Source organism: Primulina tabacum, chromosome 8 (assembly GCF_025594145.1).
Source record: "Primulina tabacum isolate GXHZ01 chromosome 8, ASM2559414v2, whole genome shotgun sequence".
In the NCBI taxonomy this organism is placed as follows: domain Eukaryota; kingdom Viridiplantae; phylum Streptophyta; class Magnoliopsida; order Lamiales; family Gesneriaceae; genus Primulina; species Primulina tabacum.
In genome coordinates, this window is record NC_134557.1 from 35,423,102 (window position 1) to 35,430,762 (window position 7,661).

Here is a 7,661-nt window from a genome sequence, read left to right on the forward strand (position 1 = left end):
TTCACCAAAGTCTTTTAGTGATACCTTCTGAAAACAGAAGAAGGGGAGACGTAGAAGATTCATCTTCGAACTTCCAGAAACAAACCTTGTGCCATCTACTGTTTTTCTGTTTCACTATTTTTCACCTACTAACCAACAGATCGTTTCCGCACATTATCTTGTGATCTGCTGGTCTTTAAACTTGAACAAGAATCTGCTAGTATCTTTAACAGGACTCTAGCACATCATTCCGAAAAATCGGTTAAGTTTGCCGTTGAGTTTATTCAACCCCCCCTTCTAAACTCAACCCGATCCTCAACAAGTGGTATCAGAGCAGGTTATTCTTGTTCTGAAAAATATTTAACAGACATGGCTCACTTCAACAAAATTCCAATGTTCTCAAAATAAGACTTTGATGATTGGAAAATCAGAATGCAAGCCCATCTTGCAGCTCAAGATGATGACATATGGTATGTCATCACAGATGGTTCATTAAAGATCTTAAAGCCAAATCCAGCTATTGCTATCACCGAAGGCGCACCTCAGATGCTGGAAAAACCAAGATATGAATGGACAAGTGAGGACAAGAAGAAAGCCAATCTTGACAACGTTGCGAAGGACATTCTGTACAAGACACTCGACAAAAATACCTTCAGCAAAATCAAGATGTGTACTACTGCAAAGGAAATCTGGGAAAAATTGATTCAGATCTGTGAAGGAAACGAAGAAACTAAGGAAAATAAACTTTCTGTAGCGATGCAAAAGTTTGAGAATATGAAGATGAAGGCTGGAGAAACTATGAATGAGTTTGATGAACGCTTCAGCAGCCTTGTCAATGAACTCACAGCTCTTGGGAAAGATTTTGGCAACAGGGAAGTTGCATTAAAGGTAATGAGAGCCCTACCCAGAGAATGGGACGTCAAAACGATGGCAATGAGAGCTTCCAGGGATCTAAACAAGTTGGAACTGCATGACTTGTTCTCAGATCTGAAGGCATATGAGTTTGAACTTGAAGTTCGAAGTGGAGAAGAGCACTTAGCAATTCCACCAACCAAAGCTCTCGCAGCTACTACTGCTACAGTTGTCCCAAGTTCATCATCTGCTACTGCTATAGAGAATACTTCTGAGAGAAGTGCTGAACAGATAAGCAATGACGCAATGTCATTATTTGTTAAGAAGTTTTCCAGATTCATGAAAAAGAATCACAGAACATTTCAAAGTCCCAACCGCAATTTCAAAAAGGAATCACCCTCTGGTGATATGGCATGCTTTAACTGTGGAAAAGTTGGACATTTTATTGCTGATTGTCCAAAACCAAAGAAGGATGACCAGAAGAAGAATGGTGTCAAACGCAATGATAAAAAGACCAGAAGAGACAGAAAGGCAATGATTGCAGAAGAAAGTAAGTCCAAATGGGCAGACTCAAGTTCTGAATCTTCTGATTCTGAAAGCCATTCAAGTGAAAGTGATGAAGATGAGATCAAATGTCTGATGGCAAATACTGAGTCAACCTCGACATCCGGAGAGGTATTTGACTTTGAATCTGATGAATTTACATGCACTGATTTAGTCATTGCATTACACGACATGGTAGAAGAGTATTCTAGACTTTCTCAATCATTCGAGGAAGTTAAAATTGAAAATCAGAACTTAATAGATCAGAACAGTAAGTTAACTTGCTTGCAAGTAAACAGCTGTAATGATCTACAAGTTCAGATGAGTAAATTAAAAACTAAGAATGAAAGAGTAATAGCAGATTACCAGACGATGCTTTCGGAAAATCAGAAGCTATCGCTACTGGTGAATGCTTGGAACAAGTCCTCTATTTCACTCGAAAATATGCAAGAGTTACAAAAACAATCTGGAGACAGGAGTGGTCTCGGATTTTATAATAATGAAGGCACTTCTGAAACGAATACTAAGCCAAAACTGGATATGTGCAAAGGAAAGTACATTCACTTTGTGAAATCCAGTGTGGTACAGAAATCAGAAGTACCTACTGCTTCAATTGAGAGGAATGTAAATCAGATGAACAACATGATGCATTATGGTCTGGGTTATGTTAAACATAAGGAAAGAGTTGACCAGAGTTCTGGATCCAGTAGAGGATTCAAATCAGGAAGACAATTTTCTATGAAGGATTAACAGCTACCAGTACTACAATTCTAGACCTGTTCAAAAGAGATACAGGACAGACAATAGAAACAGAAGGGAAGAACAACTTTTTAAGATGCATAATGTGAGAAATAACAGACCCTTCGTTGCACACATCTCCATGGATACCCGAAGTACAAGAATTGTACAAATGTGGGTTCCAAAGGGACTAATAAGGCTTGGACCCAAATAGATTGGGTACCAGATAATAAAATTTGTGTTTACAGGTACAGGTAAAGAAAACCAAGATCAGTAGCTCAACATGATATTTGGAAAGTGGATGTTCCAGACATATGACTGGACAGAAAAGTCTACTATCAGAAATAGTGAGTTGTGCTGGTCCAGAAATAACCTTTAGGGACAACTCAAAAGGTAGAACCGTGGGTAAGAGTAAGATTATCCATGGTAACATCACTATTAAGGATGTGCTCTTAGTTGAAAATCTTTGTTATAACTTGATCAGTATTAGTCAATTATGTGATAGTGGTTTTTCAGTAGCATTCCAGAAGCACACTTGCACAGTCAAAAATGCTGATGACTTTACTGTTCTAACCGGAGTTAGAAAAGGCAACACCTATAAAATTTCATGGAACAGAGATCATATCATTGCTCCTACATGTTTAGTTGCATCTCTAAGTGATAAACACTGGCTGTGGCACAAGAGATTGAATCATCTGAATTTCGAGTCTATCAACAATCTCAAAAAGCAGAACTTAGTCGACGGATTGCCAGACATAAAATTTGTTAAGAATCATGTATGTTCTGCATGTCAACTTGGTAAGCAAGTAAGATCTAGTTTCAAAAATAAAGGCAGCAAATCATCCTCAAGATGTTTAGAATTATTGCATATGGACTTATTTGGTCCAATTTCTATCATGAGCTTAGGGGGAATGAGATACACCCTTGTTGTTGTTGATGATTTCTCTAGATTTACTTGGGTAATCTTTCTTGCTGGAAAAGATCAAACCAGTAGCCTCCTGATCAAACTTCTGAAAAAGATTCAAAATGAGAAATCAGTCTCTGTCATTAGAATCAGAAGTGATCGAGGTACTGAATTTACTAACAAGGCTCTTGAGATATATCTAGACGAACAGGGCATTCATCATGAATATTCAGATGCCAGGACGTCTCAACAAAATGGAGTAGCTGAGTGGAGAAACAGAACACTTAAAGAAGCTGCTAGAACAATGCTAGTAGATGCAGACATCTCTCAGCGCTTCTGGGCAGAAGCTATTAATACTGCTTGCTACACACAAAACAGAACAATGATCAACAAGAGAAACAATCAGACTCCTTACGAAATATGGAAAGGAAGTAAACCGAATGTATCTTACTTTCATGTTTTCGGTTGTAGATGTTTTGTGCACAATAATGGTAAAAATCATTTAGCTGAATTTGATTCAAAATTTGACACTGGTATATTTCTTGGATATTCAGCAGTTAGTAAGGCATTTAGAATTTTCAATAATAAAACACTCAATGTTGAAGAATCTATACATGTTGTCTTTGATGAAGACAACAATGCTCCCGAGATTACTAACATATCTAATCTAAGTAACAGGTTAGACATGGTTTATTTGGAACTAGACAGTGAAGATGATGCAGAAGCAAGTGTTAAGGATATTCAAAATCCAGAACCAGACATTCATATAGCAGAACCAGCAGCTGGCACTCCAGAACCAGCAGCTGACACTTCAGAACCAGCAACCGAACTTCGAGAACCAGCAGCTGATATTCCAAAACAATCTAATGCTTTGTATGAAGATAATCTAAATCCTTTTATTTGGAGAAAATCTCATCCTCCATCTTTGGTGATTGGAAATCCAGCAGCTCCACTAAGGACCAGAAGACAGATGATGAATGAATACATGCATACTGCTTTTATTTCTCAAGATGAACCAAAGAAGATTGAAGAAGCTCTTCTGGATCCCAGTTGGATAGAAGCTATGCAAGAAGAGCTGAATCAATTTGAGAGGAATAAAGTTTGGTTTCTAGTACCTAGACCATCTCACCAAGCTGTCATTGGAATCCGGTGGGTATTCAGAAACAAACTAAATGAGGAAGGAACAGTTGTAAGAAACAAAGCAAGACTGGTTGCACAAGGATTCAGACAAGAAGAAGGAATAGACTATGATGAAACATTTGCACCAGTAGCTAGGCTCGAAGCTATCAGAATATTTTTAGCCTTTGCTGCTTTCAAAAATTTCAAAGTATATCAGATGGATGTGAAGAGTGCGTTCCTCAACGGTTTACTACAAGAGAAAGTCTATGTTGAACAGCCTCCAGGTTTTTCTGATCATCTGTTACCGAATCATGTTTTTAAATTACACAAAGCATTGTATGGTATTAAACAAGCACCTAGGGCTTGGTACGACACACTTTCACAATTTTTTATTAATCATGATTTCACCGTTGGTACGGTAGATAAGAATTTGTTTACCCTAGTAAAAAACAAGCACATATTATTAGTTCAGATTTATGTTGATGATATCATATATGGGTCAACTAACCCCAAATTATGTGCAAAGTTTGCTAAGTTAATGCAGGAACAGTTCGAGATGAGCATGATGGGAGAATTAACATTTTTCTTAGGACTTCAAATCAAGCAACTTGATACTGGAATCTTCATAAATCAAGCTAAGTATACAAAGGAACTACTGAAAAAGTTTGGGATGGAAGCATGTTCTGCTGCTTCCACTCCCATGAGTTCGTCTACCAAACTTGATAAAGATGAAGGGGGAACTCCAGTAGAGGTAACTCAGTATCGAGGTCTTATTGGCTCATTGTTATATCTTACTGCCAGTAGACCCGATATTATGTTTGCTGTTTGTATTAGTGCGAGATTTCAATCTAACCCCAAACAATCTCATTATATTGCTGCTAAACGTATTTTGAAGTACTTGAAAGGAACTCAAAATGTAGGCCTTTGGTATCCCAAGGACTCGTCGTTTAATCTTATTGGATACTCATATGCTGATTATGCAGGATGTAAACTGGATAGGAAAAGCACAAGTGGTTTTTGTCAATTTCTTGGTGATAGGTTGATCTCCTGGTTTAGCAAAAAGCAGACTTCCATAGCCACGTCTACTGCAGAAGCAGAATATCTTGCTGCTGGAAGCTGTTGTTCTCAAATACTTTGGATACAACAACTTAAAGACTATGGAGTTCAAGCCTCTGAATCACCTATATTTTGTGACAATACCAGTGCAATTGCTATATCGCATAATCCAGTACTCCATTCCAGAACTAAGCACATTGATATCAGACACCATAATCCAGTACTCCATTCCAGATCTTGTGCAAAAGAAGAACATTCGTCTGGAATACGTTCCTACTGATCAGCAAGCAGCAGACATATTTACGAAACCTCTGCCTGAGAATAAGTTTTCTTATTTTCGAAATACACTTGGATTGATAGACTTAACTTATTTGTTATCTTCATCTCAGTTATATATATTGTGGCTTAATTTTGTTTGGTTGTTCAGTCTTAGTTTGCAGAAAATAAAAGCTGAGCGAAAGAGACAATCAGTAGATAAAATATAAAATTTCATAAATAATAAAAGCGGGGGCGTACATTCTTTACTTCTTTTTTAACGTACTCCCTCCAGAATGCCAACCAAGTGGTCAGCTCTCCGGTGGAGGTACGTAGAAACTCCTCTGAAAAAGCAATCTTTTTCAGAGTCCTCTGCTCCTTTAAGAGCATGAGGAGGTAGACGCCATCATCAGAGAAGACGTCTTCGCTGTCAGCACTATGGAGACGTCGATAATACTTCTCCATTGCTACCAGCTGTTTGGTAGTAGCCAACAACCCATCTTCAAAGGCGGACTGAAGCTCCTGAACCTTAGTCCAGGTGGCAAGTACTTTTTCCAGTACCTTGTCTTCAATCGCTTGCTTCCTTGCAGCGGTCACCTCTTTCATGAACTTCTCGGCCAAATCAGGACTATTCTCTCTTGCCATTTTGTTTAAAAGTGACTGTATGGCTAACCTCTATGCCTGTATTTATAGATGATAAACCAGGTTCCAGAGATCGAGGTAATCATAACTTTAGCGTGAAATGCGAAGCGTTCTGAATCAAGCCATCGACGGTTCACTTACCAAGATGTGACATTTAATAATTACATTAATTTAGGGGGAACTTTATTCCGATTATATGTGATTTTTGTCAGATGCAGAAGGTGATTTGTCTTTTTAACAAAACAAGGCATTCTTTATCTTCCAGTAGAACCTATCATAGGACGACCAACTTCCTTCTGAATTTATCTCATTATCTATCAGTTATTTATTTTATTCAGTTAACTATTGAGTTATTTGCAGAAAGGAATAAAAGAACACCAAGTACTTCAACTGAAATTTTATTAGAAACCATTCCAGTACATTGAACGATGCAGAAGTGAAAAATCTCAAGTCTACAGAACCGTCTTCTGATTTAAACAGACTAAAATTTTCTTATCCTTTATTATTTTCATTATTATTGTCTAACATTCATTAAAAGCAGTAGATAAACAAAATATGTCAAAAACAAGAACATTCTTTCATAAAACCAGAAGCATTACATTGAGTTTATCTACTATATTTGTGGATATCAGCAGCTTGAAGTACTTTTCTTGTTGCAAAGTACTTCAGCAGAAACCTATCTAAAGACTATAATGATTTCTAAACTGAGGATTTTTTTCCTAATCCTTATAACTTGGAAAAGGATGGTCTTTTTCGAAAAGAATCCAGCAAGCTTGGGTCTTGCCAGCACCAATGTATTGGAAAAAGATGTTTTCAAACATCTGCTTACAAAAGACTTCAAGTTGTCTTTGGAATTCCTCTGCTGATTCTGACTCTGGAGAAGACCCCGAGAGATCATCCACACCTATCATTTGAATTAATTTAGTAAATGAATGACTTAGTTTGTGAATGTGCATGCATTTATATAGAGTTTCGAGGAAACTAAAGAGACGGCGATTCAGATATCATATCCTTGCATTTATTAGTTGCATTTATCGAGGGGGAACAATATCTGAGTCAGACTAAGACTTTCTTATCCTTTTTAGAAAACAGATAGAATGTCTGTCTTTTTGATAAAAAACAAGTCTACTGGTTTTAGCAGTAGACGTTACCATAAAACGACAAACTCTCTTCTGTTTTTCTTTTAGCAACCGCCCCGGACAGCCCGTCATTTAAAAAAAAAAAAATTTTTTTTTTGAAATGAGTAGAGTAACTTACACACCTGTTTCTCTCTCTATATCAACCTTAAACATATCGACACGTGTCCCTATGTTTACTGACGGATGTACATTTTATTTTTAACCGTTCATTTTCTTTCATTGCCCTTTACGAACTCAGATTATTTCCTTGCATCTACTGCAAATATACCTCTAATCTATTTCAAACTTAGAAATGGCCGCAGCTTATACTTTGAATGCTTATCAGGTGAATTTTGCATCTGTTCTCACCATTAAGGATGAGAACCTTGTTAAGATGTTCAAATCATTGGAAAAATCTGGACTTCGCCAATTCTTGGAATCGCCTGCTATTATCT